The sequence below is a fragment of the Rhinolophus ferrumequinum genome, chromosome 10 (assembly GCF_004115265.2).
Source record: "Rhinolophus ferrumequinum isolate MPI-CBG mRhiFer1 chromosome 10, mRhiFer1_v1.p, whole genome shotgun sequence".
In the NCBI taxonomy this organism is placed as follows: domain Eukaryota; kingdom Metazoa; phylum Chordata; class Mammalia; order Chiroptera; family Rhinolophidae; genus Rhinolophus; species Rhinolophus ferrumequinum.
In genome coordinates this window covers 12147400-12166554 of record NC_046293.1, presented here as the reverse complement: position 1 = coordinate 12166554, position 19155 = coordinate 12147400, and the positions used below count along the sequence as shown (strand labels likewise).

Genomic DNA, 19155 nt, shown 5'->3' with positions numbered 1-19155 from the left:
ACACTGCCACGTGTGCCTCTCATGAGCCGGCCTGCAAGACAGAAAGGACAGAAAGGCCAGAAAGGACAGGAGACGGAGACATCATTGATATTTTTAAGGCTGTTTGAAACACGTGGTGACCGCTGACTAAGGAACGCAGTGAGCTTGTGGTGGGAAGCTAACCCTCTTCTACTTCAAACCTTTTGGCCACTGCTATTACCTACAAAACCAACTAAGCTTTATGCATGACCCAACTATCTTAGGTAAATTCAGAGGGGGGAGGAGGAGGGGGAAGAAGGGAAGGAGAGGGGGAGGGGAGAGAAAGAGGATGAGAATGAATTATGTTGTCCCTCCAGGTCTCACCAACTATAGAAGTTTACACTTAACCTTATCTCAGAAATGGATAGCTGTTGTCTTTGCACGGCTGGCACTGACTTTGGAGATGGTAAAGAAATCAGAGTTTGGGATTTTCATTGCAGAGTAAGAGAAACAGATTAAGTAAATGCTTATTGGGCATCTTCTGTGGAGGGGTACTCTCTCCAGACTGTATCCCAATAAAAAACCCAGCTATTTCAGTCAACTGAATTCTTTGTGCCTTTTATCCCGTTTAGCAAAAATCACCTTGTCCCATAATGTAGTGACCAGACGGCTGTAATGATTTTTCTTAACAACCAATGGCTGCCTGATGCAGGAGAGGAAGGGATCACACATCCTAGTATAATTTCACAACACTTTGCCCTAACATTTTCTTATGAAAATTTCCAAGGACACCATAAAGGTGAATTTTACAGTGAACATATATATCCCTATACCGACTTTCTGCCATTAACATCTTACCTTACCTGTGTTGTCTTATCTATCTGTCCTTCTATCCATCTATCAACCCACCTTTTTTTTCCTCTTTAATGCATTTCAAAGCAGTAAGTTAGTCATCAGCACAACATCCCCGAGATACTTTCGTATGTAAACCACTAACTAGGTAGGGTCAGTAAAAGGTGTATACAATGAAATGCACAGACCGTTGCAGGAGTTTTGACAAGTCATACGCCTGCACAGTAAGTCCTCATTTAACATCATCCAAAGGTCTTAGAAGCCGCCACTTTAAGCAAAATGACATATAACAAAACCAGTTTTACAAGCTAACTGATATAAACAAGAGTGAAATTCCGGTGGTGTATTTCTGGTCACAAAAACATCACCGTATTTCTAAATAAAGACTCAGTACACTTCTAATATTAAGCATTGAAATAAATGTGAACCATCCATCCATTTAAGAAAGATTCCTCAAAACAAGTAAGGTAGTTCCTTTCTAACCGGCTTATGCCAGTTCTGGGTTGTGTTGGCCAGAGCCTATCCTGGCAGCTCAGGGCACCAGGTGAGACCAACCCTAGACAGGACATTCCAGGGCTGCTCACACACCCGCACACTCTCTCAGACTGGGACAACTGAAGATACATCAAATCACCTGACATGCACATCTTTCAGATGTGGGAGGAAACCGGGAGTCTCTGGAGCAAGCCTGTGCAGACATGGGGAGAACATGCAAACTCCACACAGACAGTGGCCCCAGCTGAGAACTGACTTTTTAAGTCTCCTCAATGTTATAACAAAACAACGTCATTGGAGGACCGCTTGCATAACCCAACCCCTTTGAAGATACAGAACATTCTAGGGTGACGATGTGATTCATTCAAACCCCTCCCATTCAATCTCCACCTGCACTCCCCATAGGCAACCACTTTCCTGATTTATTTCCATGATACATTGATTCTTCCTGCCCAAATACGTGATCTATTAGGAAGTACACACTCTTTTGGGTAAGCTATTCGCAGCATAACATTTTGGTGATTCATCCATGTTGTAGCATGTATCAGGTGTCTGTTTCTTTTTATTGCTCCGTGAATAATACACTGTAGTATTACTACGTCACAATTTATTTATCCTTTCTCTTATTGATGAACACCGGCCGGTTTTCAGTTTTGGCAATGACTACAATTGGAACTGAAGAGTCGGAGTGTAGGTGTCTGTTTAGTTTTATGAGAAACTCTCAGACTTCTTTGCAAAGCGGATGAACGCTTTCATCCTCCCACCGATAACGTGTGGAGTTATTATTGTGTCACCTCCTTGTCAACATCTGATGGTGGTTCAGTCTTCTTAATTTTAGCCCTTTCTGTGGGTTTGTGATGGCATCTCATTAGGGTTCTTCCTGCTTTCCTGTGAGGTCCCAGAACACTTTTTAGAATTCTATTTTGACTTGCTTCTGGTGTTCTTTAGTGTGTCTCACTGTATGGCTTTTTGAGTGGTTGCTCTAAATATGGCATGATATCTGCATAATTTACCAACAGCTACCGGGGCTGACATTTGAACAATTTGACTGAATTGCAGAAACCTTTGCAACCCACCCTTAATCCTTCCCCATTTCCCACAGGATTGTTTTACTATGTCTCCTGCATACGTGGACGGCCACGTCACATTTTCCAGGTGCCTTTCCTTCTAGGACTCCGACTGTGAAACTCAGTTCCCACCAAGCACGCACACCCGTGTGAGATTCAAGAAGCAAAAATGAACATCAGGAGCTGGAATACCTCTTCTTTTGCTTCTCCTCTTTCCTGGCAAACACGAGCAAGGGGCATGTGTTTCTTCCCGAGGCATCTGTAGTTAGATCCCTGACTCTAATCGTGGACTTCAGGAATATCAAAAAAGATGGCAGCTGTCCTGAAGACACGGCTCCCAGCAGACGCGGTGCGGTCCCTACAGGAGGAACTGTCCCAAGGGCTTCTTACTCCCAGTTTTCTCAGTGGTCTGGTTCTGTGTGGCTCAGAGAACTGCTCCTCGCAGCTCAGCCTGGAGCCTGGGCCTCTAGCTTCTCCTAGAATCCTGCAAGCTACCGAATAATAGCAAGGAATCTTTTTCTGTTTAAATTCACACAGTCTCTTGTCGGTCACTGAGCTCTAATACATATAGTCCCATAGCTAATTATTAGCAGAGCTGGGATCAAAACCCAGATCTGTTCTTTCTTCTACAGAGTGCTGCCAGGGTCTCCCTCTCGACAGTGTTCTTCAAAAGAGGAAGAGTTGAAAGTTCCATATCCTATTTTAAAGACATGCACTGGGAATAAAATGTTTGCATTTCTTTGTCATTCCCTTTGACCACTTTCGCATACACGCAGTTATCTTTAGCTGGGTTGGTTAAAACACTGCTCAGGAATCAGACACTGTGGGTACTTACTTCCTAGGCAGCAAGACGGTGACAGCAGTGAGTCTATTTTTCTGCTGTGGAACTGCTGTTGGAGCTGAATTAATCAAGACGTCTGTTTCTTAAAAAATTAAACTCATCCAGTAAATAGAAAAGGATGTAATCTGCCGTGGCGTCTCACACTTACCCGCATGTGGACAAACCCTGGACTTGGGACCCAAAGATCTGGCAATTTCAGCTCAGCTGCATTTGAGTATAGGCACCTCTTTTGAGCGCCCACTGCTCCAGCCCAGTTGGCTTCCTTGCTAAACATATGATAAACATATATTTTGGTATTTGTCCCTGGTTCCTAGCCCACTGCTCCTAAAACCTTTGGAATCTCTGGAATGATAAGAGTGTCTTGTATATGCTAATGAGATGGCCGGTGGCTGCCAACACCTAAACAGCTTCAGGATGGGAACTGTCACCAGAAAGACCAAGGCAGGGTTAGAGGGTTGAAACTTTCAGCCCCACCCCCACGCCTGACCTCCAGGGAGGGTAGAGAGACTGGAGATTAAGCCAAGCACCAATGGCAATGCCGACGTAATGAAGCCTGCTTACTACCCCCTTAACAGCAGGGTCCAGACAGTTTCCAGGTGGAGGAACACACCACAGTGCCGGGAGGACAGCATACGCCAAGGGGGCGCAGGCATAACCCCTGCCCGTGCCATACCTTGCCCCGTGTATCTCTGCCATTTGGTTGTTTCAGAGTTGTACCCTTTCTAATAAACCAGTGCTGTAGGTAAAGCACTTTCCCGAGTTCCAGAGGAGGGGCTTGGGGGAACCACTTGAATTTAGAGCCAGTTGGTCAAAAGGACAGGTGGCAACCTGGGGCTTGTGACTGCAGTCGGAAGTGGGGACAGACACTCTTGTGAGACCTTAACCTGTAGGGTTTATACTAACTGGGTAGTTAGTGTCAGAATTGAACCGAATTGTAGGATACCCAGTTGGTGTCCAGAGAGTGGGAGAGTTGGTATGGGGGGAAAACAAAAGAAAACAAAAACATCCATTTGGTGTCAGAAGTGTTGGAAGGAAAAACTGAACAGACTTGCTGTTTCTCAAATAAGACGGCCCATTCCTGCCACGAGTCCTTTGCACTCGCAACTTCCTCTGCTGGGAATCTGCGTCCTTTTGCTATCTGTATGCTGTGTACCCTCACTTCACTCCCGAGTCTACTCAAAAAGCCTTCTCTAACATCTGGCATACCCTGATTTACTTTGCTTCCCACAGCACTTACCTGATTCAATCTTATATGCCTATTTCTCCACTGAATATCCCCCCAGGAAATTTTCCACTTCAGTATTCCTAGTACCTAGCATGACTGGCACACAGAAGCTCTATAAATATTTGGGGAGTGAATGAATGCCTGCCTACATGCTGAATGGGGAGCCAAGGTCCTCATCTATAAAACGGAGGTCACCATACTGACCTTGAACAACCATCGTAAATATTAACTGAGAGCAGTAATGTGAAAAGCCATGACAGTGAAAACATGTGCCTGACATGCAGTGGACATAAAAAAAAACAAAACACTGATGCTAAGAAAAGCTGTTTTTCACATTCTAACGTCTTTGAAATCAGGAAGGCTCCAGCAATAACTGGCTCCAATAAGTGGAAGCAGTAGCTGCCACTGTTAGCACACTCACGAATTTGCAGAATGCGTGTCAGCGGCTTCCGTGAAAATGCTGGAGATAATGGAAGGGATCGCGCTTTTAGCCATGAACCAAATGGTTGTGGGAAGGGCTGGAGGAGGTGGAGAATCAAAGGTGTCAGTAGCAAGGTTTCTGAAAGAGGAGCCAGGGGTAGAATTGCACAGAGCTGCAAGGGGGACTTGAGAGTCTTCTTTGCAGGATTCTTATAAGCAATCTGGTGCTCAGAAGGGTGACACCATGTAGAAAACACAGACGGTGATGACAGCGTAGAAAAGGAATTCTGAAGAGTGAGGCTCAACATGAAGAAGCTTTAGGACTACCCGAACCAATATTATTTGCTGGTATTTTTCCTTCATATGTAAGCAGAGCAATAAAATATGATTAGACCCATCTAATTAGGTCTAAAAGCGTTGTTTCAATAAGTATAAGAGATTCAAAGGGATAGGAAAGCATTGTGTCGTAGCTTAATGAAAAGCCCTTATTAATTTCTTGGCTTTATATAAAATAACAGTGCATCTTACAATTGGCAGCACTAAGATTAGGTGAAACAGGGAATTTGTTTGGGGGGAAAAAAATTGGGAAGAAGACTCCAAAGCACCCTTGACCCCAAATATTTCTCTACTGGTTCATCCACTGACTTAACTATCTTGTATTTAATTCCCACGTCTGTTTTCAGGCCTGACTTGCATTGCAGGTTCCCCGGAAAAAAAAAAAAAAAAAAAAGAGAAAAAGAAACAAATCTATGTGTTTCTCAAGGGCAGTGATCTCTGGAAGGACTGTCCTGGAAACACAGCATCAGTGTCTTCTGGGAACTTGTTAGAAATGCACCTTCTTAGGCCTCCCAGACCTACTAAATCAAAAACTGGGGTGGGGCGTGGGGAGAGTTGTAACAGCCCTCCAGCGGATTCTGAGGCACACGAGAGTATGAGAAGCACTGCTCTAGGGAAAACACCTGCATCATACACCATCCGCTTGATCACTCAAATTTACTCCCTGAAGTTTAACTAAAATGTCCTGGAAATTCATCGTGTACTAAACACTGTGCTGGAGACCGACCGCTGACACACAGTCTAAAGAAGAGGACGAGGTACAAAGGACTAAATTAAAATACGAAACGGAATGACATGAGGGTGGACGGCGGTGCCAATGCGACACTCTGTTCAAGAGATGGCAGACTGATTCTGATTCAAGAGTCCTGGTGGGCTGCTTGGAGGAGGTGGCCATGGAGCTGGTTCTTGTAGGGCAGGAAGGATTTGGACAGGCTTTCTAAGACAGAGGAAACCGACACTCACACTAAGGAACTAGGGCAAGCAAAGGGCACAAGTAGATTCAGAGCCCCGTCAGCACAGAGGCCTGTCACTAAGAACCTGATCAACTCAACACCCCGCCCCTTTTAAGTTCTCACCAGGGATTCGACTTATGGCAAGGGCTGCCAAGTTGCCACCCCATATCTCTCCTCCCATTTCTGTGTAGGAACAGAACCCTGCTTACACTCAGGGCAGCGAAGCAGCCCGAGGAAAGACTAGACCTGACAGCCTCTGGGGCAGCCAAGCGTGGCGGTGGGACTTGAGGAAAGCCACAGAGAGGCAGTTTGCCCGCTGAGCCATGTGCCCATTCTGGATTTCCTGCTTCCTCTTGGCTGCTGGCCCCAACAAGGATGCTGACGCCATGTGGGACACGGAGGTGCGTCGGCCGAGAGGTGAGGTTGGCAGAGATGACAGGATTCTGGGGAACCGAATGACACCATCAAACCACCACGACACCCCACGCTGCCAACGTCCTGACTTCTTGGATGTGGGACAGACAAATGTCCTTCCGGTTTAAGCCATCCTGTCAAATACTGTTGAGCCTGACTGTAACGGAAACACGGCTCATTGCCATCGGTCTCTTTTTCATCTGCAGAAGGCCAGGTTGTTTCTTCCTTCTTCTCCTTGGCTGAACACCTTTGCCCCCACCCCCGTTTTCCTCTCCACCCACTGCCATTCTTCTTGAGAACACAATCACGGGCCCACCTGACCCTGCCCAAAGCAGGGCATTGTTCCCAAGCCTCTTCACACACACCCCCCATGGTGCCTGCCTTCCCCTCGACACCCTCATTCAATGAGGGACCCAGGTACCAACCACCTCTATATGGCCTGGGAGCCTGTCAGAAAAGCAGACCTGCAGGCCCACCCCAGGCTTACAAATCACAGTCCGCATTTGCTCGAGATCCCAGCACATTTGCAAGCCCAACAGTTTGAGAGACTCTGCTGTCCACGTCATCACCCTCACTCCCAGCTGCTCACCTCCAGACCACACAGTAGGAAACCCATTCACTAGCTACGCCCTCTTGCCCCTCCTGTCTTTCCAGGTCTCTGGCTCCTTGCCAATCTTTCCTACAACTTTAAAAGCCATTGCACTTGCTACTCGCTCTTCCCTGAACGAAGTAATTATTTTCACACTTCCCTGCTTTTGTTTTATTTTCCCCTCCGCCAGGAATACCCTTCAAAACTCTTGACTACCTGTGGATGTCCCAGTCAGCCTTCAGTGCACACTGCCAGTTCAGACGCCACCTCCAGACCATAATCATTTGGGGGGCAGGGACCAGGATTTCCCCATCAGCAAGATGGTAAGCAATTGCTCTCTGGCTCAGTTTCTCCCTCTGTAAAACTCAGATTATAATGGGCCCTACATTTCAGGGGGCAGTTCTAAGAAGTCAAGAAGGTGGTAAAACTAAAGCACTTGGAACAATGCTTGGCACATAATAACCACTTAATAAACTCTAGACCACACACCAAGACCTGGCATGGGAGTACACACACAGTCGGTACTCAGCGTACGTTTACCGAATCCAACTTGCTGTTTCCACATTGACTTCTGTGCCTTAAATTTTCCTGGGCTCATGAGTCCACCACATCGATGCTTCTGGACAGCCCAGGAAAAACGCTGGAATCCAGCCCCCAACAGGGACATTATTCAGATGAAAGAATATTTTCCGTAGCCATCCCAGCTTTCAGAGCCTCACCAAGAAATAGAAAAGAAAAGCAATATAAATGTTAATAGGAAATTGTCTATTTGCTTTCACTTAGGCTAATGTATCACAGCACAAGAAAGAGGGAATTAAGACAGCTTGAAGGGACAGGAAAACACAGAACCTGACACGCTGAAACCCAGAGGGCTTCCGTCCCCTGGAGGAAATGCGATGCCAGGCCAACAAGGCTGCGTGGAAATCAGGACAAAGAGCTTCCCCTTGAGATGTCTCCATGGTGGGAGGCACGGTTCCTGCCTTCGTCTCCGTGTTCCGGGGCATCCATCCATCAGTACTGAACGATGTGCAGCCATGGGTCTACACGGTAGGGACAGGAAGGCGACTCCAATGTGCTCCCCGTCCCCAAGGACTACCGGGACAGGCAGGTAAATAAACCTACGATTACAATACGGCGATTGATGATGCTGCTAAACAAGAGAGGAAGCAGATGACCAGATCAGTGGGGCAGAGAGGAGGATGGCCAAGGAAGTCTTCATACAGAGAAGACTGAGGCTAAGTTCTGAAGGGTGAATAGGAATTAGCTGGACAATGACGGCAGGAAAAGCTGTCCCAGGCAGCAAGAATGCTAGACACAGAGACCGGGGAACTACACTGGGGTAGACCGAATAATGGTCCCCCAAAGATGTCCATGTGCTAATTCCTAGAATTTGTGAATGTTACATTAATGGCAAAAAGGAACTTGTAGGTATGATCAAAGATCCTGAGGTGGGGAGATTATCTTGGATTATCTGGCTGGGCCCAATGTCATCACCAGATCCTTATAAGAGACATGCAGGAAGAGTCAGCATCAGAAGAAAAGCAGGTGCGATGATGGAAGCAGAGACTGAAGTCATGCACTTTCCAGATGGAGGAAGGGGCCACAAGCCCAGGAATACAGGCAACCCTTAGAAGTTGAAAACACACAAGAAAGTCCATCCTGCTCTCAGAGCCTCCAGAAGGAACCAGCCCTGCTGACACCCTGATGTCAGCCCCGAGAGCCAGACATTGGACTTCTGACCTCTACACATTCGAAAGAATAAATCTGTGTTATCTTCTGCAACTGAGTTTGTGGTCATTTGTTACAGCAGCAACAGGAAACTAATACACATGTGTTGTGTGAGGTGCATTTTCAAGACTGTGAAAGAAAAATGAAAGAAAACAGAAACAAACTAAGAAGGTAGCCAAACCATGAAAGGATTTGTGCACCAGCCGGAATTTCCATTTCATCAACATGGAACCGCTGCTGAAGGTATTAAGCAGAGCGATGATGTCAGATTGCCCCTGCAAACACAGTGAGTTATCAAATTTGTCATCTTAAATCTTAGAAATGACCACATGTCTAATTCCCCATTTTATGGACTCTCATTTTCTTTCTTTTACCATTGATGATAATGACTTTATGAAAAGAAGGAATATCCTGTTGAAGTATGTTAACTCTGTTTGCAGCCCTCCAAATTCCATTCTAATGTTTTCAAAGATACATTACCTGTATTTGTAGAGCTGTAATCAGGCTCAAGTGTGCATGTGTGGACAGCTGTATTGTACTGGAAACGGGGAGTTTGCCCCCAAATCCTGGCCGGATGATTGCTATCTGCCTAGAAAAGGCCACATTCAAATGAACGCTGTCCCCCACTCCTCACTCCTCCACCCTCGCCCCCAGGAAGGGGAAGGCAAGCAACACTGATGCAGCGCTCTCTTGGGGCCAAAAGCTTCGTGAACAGTCCCTTGTTGAGACCCCCGAGGATCCTTCTGGGGTGCCAGGAGAGCCCCAAGTCTCGAATGACCTAGCCCCATTATTCCCAGAGTGCTGCAAGGCCCAGCGGCCATCCGAAAACCCAGGTAGAGAAGCCATCTGCTCACGCATCCACAGACTTCCGGCCCATCTCCGTCTACCCACAGAGCAGCCTTTAAACACCAAAATCCAGCGGTGTCCAGGCTCCTTGTCCTCCCTACACACCATCTGCACCACACCCGGCCCCCTCAGCCCTCCTCTTCAGCGCCTCTGCCAGCCAAGCCCTTTGGCTGAATGTCACCTGCTGCCAAAGGAATTGCTTAGGTGGCATTTAAGCAGCCCTGGATATGAACAAGCTGGGTTTGCTCTGGCACTGCCACCAGACCCCTGAGGCCACAGGCCAGGCACTGCAGAGGTTCCAAGGCAGTGCCTTGGCATTGGCCGAAGCAGGGGACCCACAGGGAGGGGTGCTCGGCAGATTCAGGAACTGGTTGCACATTTCTCTAGCCTTCCCTGGACCTCAGTTAAAATAATGGACTGTTGCTTTCACCGTCGCTCAACTCTCTCCCAAATGGGACCTCCCACAAGTTGAGAGCCATGCGTCTGACCTTCCCCACGGCCACCAAGGGCTCTGTGGTCTTCAAACACCAAAAACGCCAGGCAACGTTGGGCACGTGCGGACTTTTGGATTTGGAGCTATTTGAAACAGCACTGCTAATGAACCCGACAGGCCCCGCTCTATCCCACCCCATCTTTTCTTTGGGAATCTGTATTTGGGGACAGCACATTCCTAAAATTAGAACCCCTGAGTTAAAGGGTATGCACAATTTATAGTTCTTGCAATGAAATGGCCGTTTACTCTCCAGAAAGAGCGCCGTCGGTGTCGCCAGCAATTCCGATCCAACAGCCACCAACTGAGTGTACAGTTTCCGTCCTCCCTTTCCAGTATCACACAATGCTCCGTCAGCCCCACGTGACTGCTGAGGAAAGTGAAGTCACGTAAAGGAACGCCACTGGGCCGAGGCAAGACAGGAAGTTTGAGACAGGACAGGAAGACGAATCTACGTCCTGGAATCTTCCAGGTCTATTGCATCTGCTGAATTCCTCAGATCTTCTGAGTTATCCCACAAGCTTACAACAGCTTTCATTTACTAAAGAGAACCATCGGCCCGGTTCTGGACTGGGTACTTTATTATACACACGACCACATCCATCCGAGTCAATGAGGCAATCCTATGATAACGGTGCTGATGGAGACTCTACCTACCTGCCACTGGATGCTGAGTATGGGTGAGGCCTTGTGCAAAGCCCTGCACACTCACATATTCACTCTAAAAATCTAGACACGAGGCATTAATATGCCCAGTTATAGATGAAAGGAATGAAGCTCATCAAAGTGACTTCTCTCAAGAGTTCCAGGGATTATACACAGAAAATACATCCATCAATAAACGGATCTGAACACAGGGCTGTCTCTGACACCTAAGGATTTAATCGCAATGTTAGCCTGCCCCCTGACAGGTAACAACGTCAGGTGGGCAGCCAGGAAGAAGGTTTCTAAGGAAGGTGGTGAGAAAATCAGGGATGAGCCCACATCCTGGCACAGGCCTCCCGCGAACACCTCCAGTGGCTAAGAGGGACATTCTCATCAGAGGCCGGGAGAGACAGTGGAGGCGCCCTCTCAGGGGTCCCCTCTGTGGTGCAGAGGTGGGAGCAGAAACATGGGAGCTCCTAGAAAGCAGAAGGAGCTCAGTATAAGGGGAAGAGCATCAGATTGGGACAGAAGCCACCAGTTCAAGGCCTCATCCTGCCAATAACTCAATGGGTGACCTGGGGTAAGTCAGTCCTGGCCTCACGAAGACCGATACATTATTAAACAAATAACGTGATGTAATTTCAGACCCCACTCTGAAGGGGGCAGGGGAGATTCTAGTAAAGACTGAACAGCTTGAAAGAAAGGAATTGGTTCACCAAATCAAGACAAGATATGCAGGTCCCAGATCACTAGCACACCTAACCTGCCCTCTTAGACGTTCTTTCCCTCAACACGGTTAGACAGAATGGGGTGCACTGCCCTGGTCTGCCCTAAGGCAGCTACCATCACAGATGCTTCCGGCGCCCACACCAGCATGCAGCCCGGTACTGCAGATTCGAAGCAGCCTGGAAAAGAAACCATGACCTCCATCATCAAGTAAGAATGCTATCATCTCCAGGAGATCCAGAACTGGCACACGAGGCCAATTCCAGCTGAATGCCGTTATGCCTAATAAAGAAAAGGGAGGGAGAAGGTTAGGGGAGGAAGCCAGGCCGCTTACCTTCCTCACTGTCTTGACCCTGGCTGGAGGTGCCTTTTCCTGGTCATCCTCTGCCAATTACTAAAGGGAGACCTCCTGGGACCACACCTGCCCTCTGGCACAATCAGCCTGACCGCTTCTCTATGCGTCCATCAGTGAAATATAGGGAGTGCCCCAGGTGAGTAGGAAAAGCATTCAAGCTCCATAAAGCAAAACTGACAAAAGTCAAGTTTGGCTTGCCAGAGACGCTCTTTTCATTGTAACTTAGAAAGTTTCCAGGTGTTCCCAGCTGGAAATGGTTCGAGGGTTCCTCTTGCTAGGGTTTATGGCCACATTTGCAGCGTACAACCGAGACGTTCCAGGCACATATGCATTATGCCTCCCTCCTTTCTCCACTTGCTCTGGCTTGCCCGCCAACCTGATTTCCTGCTCCCGGTTCTTTGGAATCAAAGGAACTTTTTTAAAACCTCAAGCTGCTTTGGGAATTAAAGTGTGGATCTGTAAATTCCCTATTTGGCCCTGTCTACCTGCAAAGACACAAAAAAGTCCGGGAGAAGTGAAAGAAGAGGGTTTTGTTTCTCTTTTTAGTTTCCACATGGAGCTGCCTCCCACTAGCCACCCACACCCCCCAAGTGGCTGACGTCACTATTGTGATTTTAGTAGTACCGTGTGGACCCTGGGGACGAGTGCCTCCCTAAAAATCAACAACACCGAGCACATGTGAGCAAGCCAGAGCTAGAAAGGAGGGAAGCAACATGTGCTTGGCTCTGGAAGCGTCTGCAGACTCACCAAGCAGAGACCAAATGGACACGTGTGCGCATGCCAGCTGGGCTGAGCAGGTGTCTTACGTGCCGAGAGTCTGAGCTGCTGAGAGTGATCGCCCCCTAAGATCCTTAAACTCTTTTGGTCACATCCTAGGATGAAGGGCTCAGGATTCATTAACGACATGGTCTGGAGGGAAAAAAATGCTTTACCGGAGGCTGGCACTGTCTGGTGAACCGCCTCCACAAACTGAGAAGTGGCTGACAGTGGAGCTGCCATTTACAAAGGAATCTAATGAGCATTACTGTGCGCCAGGCACCGAGTCTGTCTACCGGACAGAAGGTGGTGGTGCTGGTGAGGGTGGACGTGGACACCCGGTGAAGGCTCCAGCCTGAACCTGTTTCACTCGGCCGAGCCAGGATTCCCTGCCGTGGGCCACACCGTAGCCCCCACACGACAGCGCATGCCTTCTGAGTCACTGCAGCTCTTCAGGTGACTGTCACTGTATTAGGTTGCTAGGGCTGCCGTAAAGTACCACACCTTGGGAGGCTTAAACACCAGAAATTTATGTTGTCACGGCATTGGAGACGGGATGGCCCAGGTCAAGGTGGCAGCAGGGTTGGTTTCTTCTGAGGCCTCTCTCCTTGGCTTGCAAAGAACTGGCTCCACACGGCCTCTCCTCTGTGTGTCTGTGTTCTAATCTCTTCTTAGAAGGACACCAGTCACAGTGGATCGGGGCCCACACATATGACCTCCTCTTACCTTAATCACCTCTTTAAAGTCCCTCTCTCCAAATACCGTCCCATTCTGAGGCCCTGGGGGGTAGGACTTCACCCTGCACATCTGGATGGGGATGCAATTCAACATAGAACAGTCATTACCATCTTTATACCACGAGGGACCATGAGACGCGCAGGAAGGTTCAGTAGCTTACGAGAGGGTCACAGAACAAACAGAGTGGCCCGGGGACTCGTACCCAGTCTCTCTACCTCTACCCCAAGCCGTTGTCGTCATTGAGAATGCTAAGACTGCTCTAGGGTTAAAACTGCTTGTTCGACCAGTAACCGCTTACCATCAATTCATTCTTCTCGATCCAGCACTGTCCAGAGCTACCTGTTCTCCATTGCAATGTATTAATTCAAAAACAAACAAACAAACAAACAAACCTTCGTTACAGGCCATTCAACTGTGGGTCACAACAACTTTCAGGGAGCCCCCATTTGATTGATGCCTGCTCTCCAAACTAGATTTGATGCTTCCTAAGCATCTCTTGACGGTGCCCAGTGGGAAACCTTGCACATGGTAGGTTCCTGATGAACACACAGATGTATGGATGGATGGATGGAGCGGTCCAGGTAACCTCAAAAGACCCTTCCCCGTTTTAAGTTCCATGATTCTGCTCTAGGAGGTGACACTGGGACTGCCGCTTGATGGCTGAGGACTGCATGTTTCCAGGCGAAGACTGACTTTTTTTCTCTATAGCGTATCAGCCTCCCACCCAGCCAGCGTGTCAGGGCTACGTCTCCCAGGGAAACGACGCAGTGGTAAGAAACGGCCATTGAGAATAATGGCCTCTGACCAGGTACAGAATGATGGAAAGCCCTGGGACCAATTAAACTTTCCCCTTAGAATTAATCTCAACACGACTTTGATGTACTTTCCTCTCTTGCCAGACAGACCCTTGCTAGGTGGAAAAAAGAAGAAAAAGTTCACTGTCATTATCTAACTCCACTGTCCCTGTTATTCTATACTCCTACTAGGGAAGTGCCATTGTCACTGCACAAATGTCTGTGTGACTAGCTCTATGAGCAAAGGATTTCCATGGGCAGTTTCTAAAGCAGCAGAAGACAACAGTTCATGACAGCATGGTGTTTACAGGTAACTTCAGGGGATACAAAACATTCAAGAATGCACAATAATGTAATACATATTGTATTAATACATGTTAAGGCTTTGAGGAAGACCCAGTAGCCAGTGTATGGCTGGCATTTTAAATAAAGGCTTCTCAGAAGAGAAGAGACTGGGAATTGATGAATCAAATAGGAGACTAAAGCTGGAAACCTTGGCCTTGTTCCTGAAAAAGCGCTAGGTCTGGGTCTCATGGGTGACCACGGACATGAATTGGCAGTTGTACTCACAGGTGTATCATAAATATTTGTCCATGGTGACAATGACAGCTACTCATTTACAGGCACCTAAACTGCCTCGGCTCATGGCTAATTTGTTTTGGGCTCGTTCTCGAAATCTTCCCTTTATGAACCTCTCCATCTTGAGAGCAGAATCACATCACTTGAGGGATGAGATTTACTAAGAAGCTCAGAGCTTCATTTCATTCTATTTTCTTATAATTAATCAGGTCTATTTAAAAAGGAGGAGGGGGATAGATATATCTACAGACCAGGGAAATGGATACAGCTTAGAAAACAATTATATGTAAGAGTCCCAGAAGGTTTAGTTGTTCAGAGGATCATTAAAGAAATGGATAGAGTTGGTTATCAAAAAGGTTCCAGCTCCCCCTGCATCCCCCACGTCAAATAAAGAAAAATGAGTGCTATTTCCACTTCTGGAACCACATTAAAATGTACCCCAAATAGCCTTTCACGAAGAATCTCCCCACCTCTAGTTTATAAATACAAGGCGCCATCTCTGGCTGCTGTCATAGAAGCACTTGGGGTCACAGTCTGGGGTCCACGGCTGGTCGCCGACGCTGTACGTTTCCACGCACCTGCCAGCACACACAGTGGGCACGACAAAGCAGGCTGGCATTCGAGTCAATCTGGCGGCTCCTTAACTGTCTACCTGGTGGTTTTCTTTCAGGCTTTCTTCTTCCCCCTCAGGTGTAAGTTTCTTAAGTCTTAAATGGTCATTCCAAGTATTTGTTTACTCCTCCTCTTTGATATTCAGCATGGAAAAATGAGTCCCCACCAACCACTTCCAACAACGTGGATGGACCTAGAGGGTATTATGCTAAGAAAAAAAAAGTCAGACAGGGAGAGACAAACAGCGTAATCTCACTTATACATATGTGAAGTCTAAAGAACAGAGTGGACAAACACACAAAACACAGACTCAGATACATAGAACAAATGGATGGTTGCCAGAGGAGAGGGAGGTTGGGGAACTGGGTGAAAAAGGTGAGGGATTAAGAAGTTCAAACTGGCAGCTATAAAATAGTCATAGAGACGTAAAGAACAGCATAGGGAATATAGGCAATACTATTGTAATAACTATATGTAGTGTCAGGTGGGTGCTAGATTAACAGGGGGGATCACTTTGTAAATTATATAACTGTCTAACTACTATGTTGTACACCTGAAACTAAGACAAATACTGAATGTCAACTATAATTGAACGTTTTTAAAAATAATTCAAAACATGAAAAAATAAAATAAAATGCAGATCAAAATGTTTAAAAAACAAAGGAGCCCCCATCAGTCAGCAATACTGGACCAGCTCAGCTTGCATTCTGGTCCGGGCAGCTGGGCCCGGCTCCTGCCTTTCCACTCACGTGGCTCCCACAGCAGAAGTCCACTCTGTCCTATCAAGGGGGTAATAAACAGGCCAGAAATGGTCTCCCTACTCCATCCCATGATGGCATAACTCCAAAGAAAAAGAAATAGTCGGTCTTCGCCTGGAAACATTGGAGTGCTGGCTCTGGAATGGTGAATACGGGTTCCAGTCTTGGCTGGTCTGCTGTGCACCACGCTCCCTCAGCAAACCTGTGGCCTCACCTGTAACCTGGGATGAAGAATTCTACCTCCTTGTAGGATTAAATGAGTGAAGTCAACATTGAGATAAAAGACACCACACACACACACATACATACACACAATAGACTGGAGACAAAGACAAGTAATAACTGACCTAACCATGTAAATTCTACAGTCGGCACTAGGATATAAATTTACGTGAGTCACAGACCAATCAAAGAAAGGAAAACCAAAATAAAGTGGCAGGACAATCTGCAGGGTCCAGGTAAAACACGTGACATCGTCCCATATTGCCACCCGACTTGTCCTCGCATAGGCCGGTTTGTTCCGTGGCCTCGCTGGCTCCAGCTCCTTCTCCAACAATAACCAACTGCACACACGTCTCTGCCCCATGCAACCCTCCTTCTGGCCTCCTCGGCACCCTGAACTCCCACCAAAGCCACTTCACATGATAGAAGGGTGCAGGGGGATGGCCAGTGTGTACTGAACGCATGCCTCTGAAGGTGCAGAGGTGGCACGAGTGATGCCTCCTTTGGAAGATCCTCTCAGGAGGGGCAGGAGGGAAGGGTAGGAGGGCATCAGCCACTCCTGGTGGAGTTTGGGCTCATTAACCCTTTACTTAGACCGAAAAAGTGAGGCTCCAACAAGTTAATGAGCTCATGCAGCATCACCCGGTCTGGCCCCCACTTTAGAAAGGGGAACTCAGCTCTGAAGGTGTCTGAACCCCACCTCCCATTTCACTCCAGGCTGTCCTCTGGAATTCAAGTCACAGGCAGCTTCCCGTCACGTCCTTGCCAGGCTTCCCGCCTGGAGGACCTGTCTGCAAACCATGGAGAGAAATGAGGAGGGCAGCAAAACGAGAGGAAAGAGCCCACACGGGAAGCAGAAGACCTGAACTCAAGCTCAACTGAAGGAAATCCTTGAGCTTCTATTCTCTTTGTGTTTTGCATGAGAAGCTTGGGCCAGAAAGAATCAGTGTTAGGGCTGTTCCTCCGACATCCTCCTCTTACACAATCGGAAACTGAGGTCTAGAGAAAAGCAAGCAGTTGTATGAGGTCCCTCAGCAAGTTACTGGTCAGGTCAGGATGAGAACCCAGGGTACCTACTTATCACCCAGGGTTCTCCCATGTCTTAACATCAACATGAGACATTTCACCACCACCAACGGGTCCTCTTCTCCTAGTCCCATTGTCCCTGGCGGCACCACAGATTCCTGCCATCCTGCTTCTTTGAGTTAATGTTCATAAGGGCAGGTTGCTAACCAGATATTGGGGTGACACCTGGGCAACTAGCCAGTCTCCAAGTGGCCTCCCCGGCTGGCTGTGCTCACGTCGCCCACGCTGCAGGCAGCCCTTTTTCTGGGCTGCAGAGCAGACATCCTTCGAGAGCTCCTCCACTGTCTGGAGCAGTGGCTCCCAGACTTAAGTGGGCGTCAGAGTCACCTTGAGGGCCGGCTGCAATGTCAGAACGCTGGGTCCCATGTCTCCAAAGCATCTGCAGTGCTACGTCTGAAGTGGAGCCCAGGAATTTGTATTTCAAACAAGTTCCCAGTTCAGAAATTCTCTCTCTCCCCCAAAATCCCCGATCCAGGGACATGTAGCAAGAACTGGAAATCAGACCCCCACCTACAACTCCAGCTGCATCCAACACACCAGGCTAAAGCTGCTACTTTTCAGACACAGCTCAAATCTCTCGTGTGATCACAGACAGATGTCACTGAGCAAAGGACGCCCGCTCCCATGCTGTGGCTCCCAGCTGACAGCGGTTTTCCTTTCACTGTTCTAAAGCCAACACTACGAAGTCTCTCTAAGGAGTTGCAAACCATCCGCAATTTATTTAATTTTCAGTTAATTCTCCATCACTAACTTCTAATTCCATTTTCATGTTTCCCTCTAGATAAATTGTTCCAATTCTTTGCACAATCTACACTCAAATCTCCACCTCACTCCATATGCTTACGTAGAAGCAACATAGGTAGCCCTCACTTTGTGAAACAGAAGCAAACCTTCTGATGCATCTTCATAAAGTCTCTCCTATGTCCTAGTGTTGCCAGATTTAGGAAATCAAAATACAGTACAGCCAGTCAGACGCGAATTTCAGATGAACAACTAATTTTTTTTTTAATATAAGTATACGCCCTGCAATATATGGACAGACTTATACTAAAAATGGTTAGATGTTTCTCTGAAATTCGAATTTAAGAAAGTGTCTTGTATTTTATCTCGCAATGCTACTACACCAGTGCACTCCTTCAAAAAAATATATCTTGAGCTTCTGCTATGTGTTACTTGCTACAAATACAAGCCATATAGGCAAGGGGTACACGGTAAATGGTTAAAAACTGACTGTTGGGGAGAAGATGCTTTTTAGTGTTTGCTTGTGCTTGGAGTTCCTGCAATCTTCTTGCAAATATGAGGAGACCAAAAGACCTGCAGACACGCTCACTCAGAGCACCAACAACGAGCCAGGGAATCAATGGTAACAACCACCTACCTCCAAGAGCTCACATAGTAACACAAACATGCTCTCGTTTGTTTAAGCCACTGTGAGTTTTTCTGTTACTAGTACACAAACGATTCCCAACCGATACACAATAGATACTGCTCTTAGCTATGGATTTTACATTCTGCCTCTCCAAGTAGACCACAAGCTGTGTCTGTTTCGTGGTCACGTAGGTGGGTCTCTTCTTTCCTTCCCTCCTCTTTCTTTCCTCCTTCCCTCCCTCCCTCCTAGTGTGCCATTTATTTATTCTATGGTAACGTTCAACGGTGCAGTACTCCAGAGC

The 19155-nt window shown here is 47.4% G+C and overlaps 1 protein-coding gene and 1 non-coding gene across 4 annotated transcripts in view; both read right to left on the bottom strand.

Moving 5' to 3' along the window:
* Positions 1-19155, bottom strand: part of LARGE1 (LARGE xylosyl- and glucuronyltransferase 1) — a 494394-nt gene that overhangs the window by 313817 nt on the left and 161422 nt on the right. The gene's annotated exons all lie outside the window — the stretch shown is intronic.
* Positions 9897-10034, bottom strand: LOC117029496 (small nucleolar RNA SNORA76). The gene has a single exon (XR_004424235.1). It is a non-coding gene; the product is annotated as a small nucleolar RNA SNORA76 (small nucleolar RNA).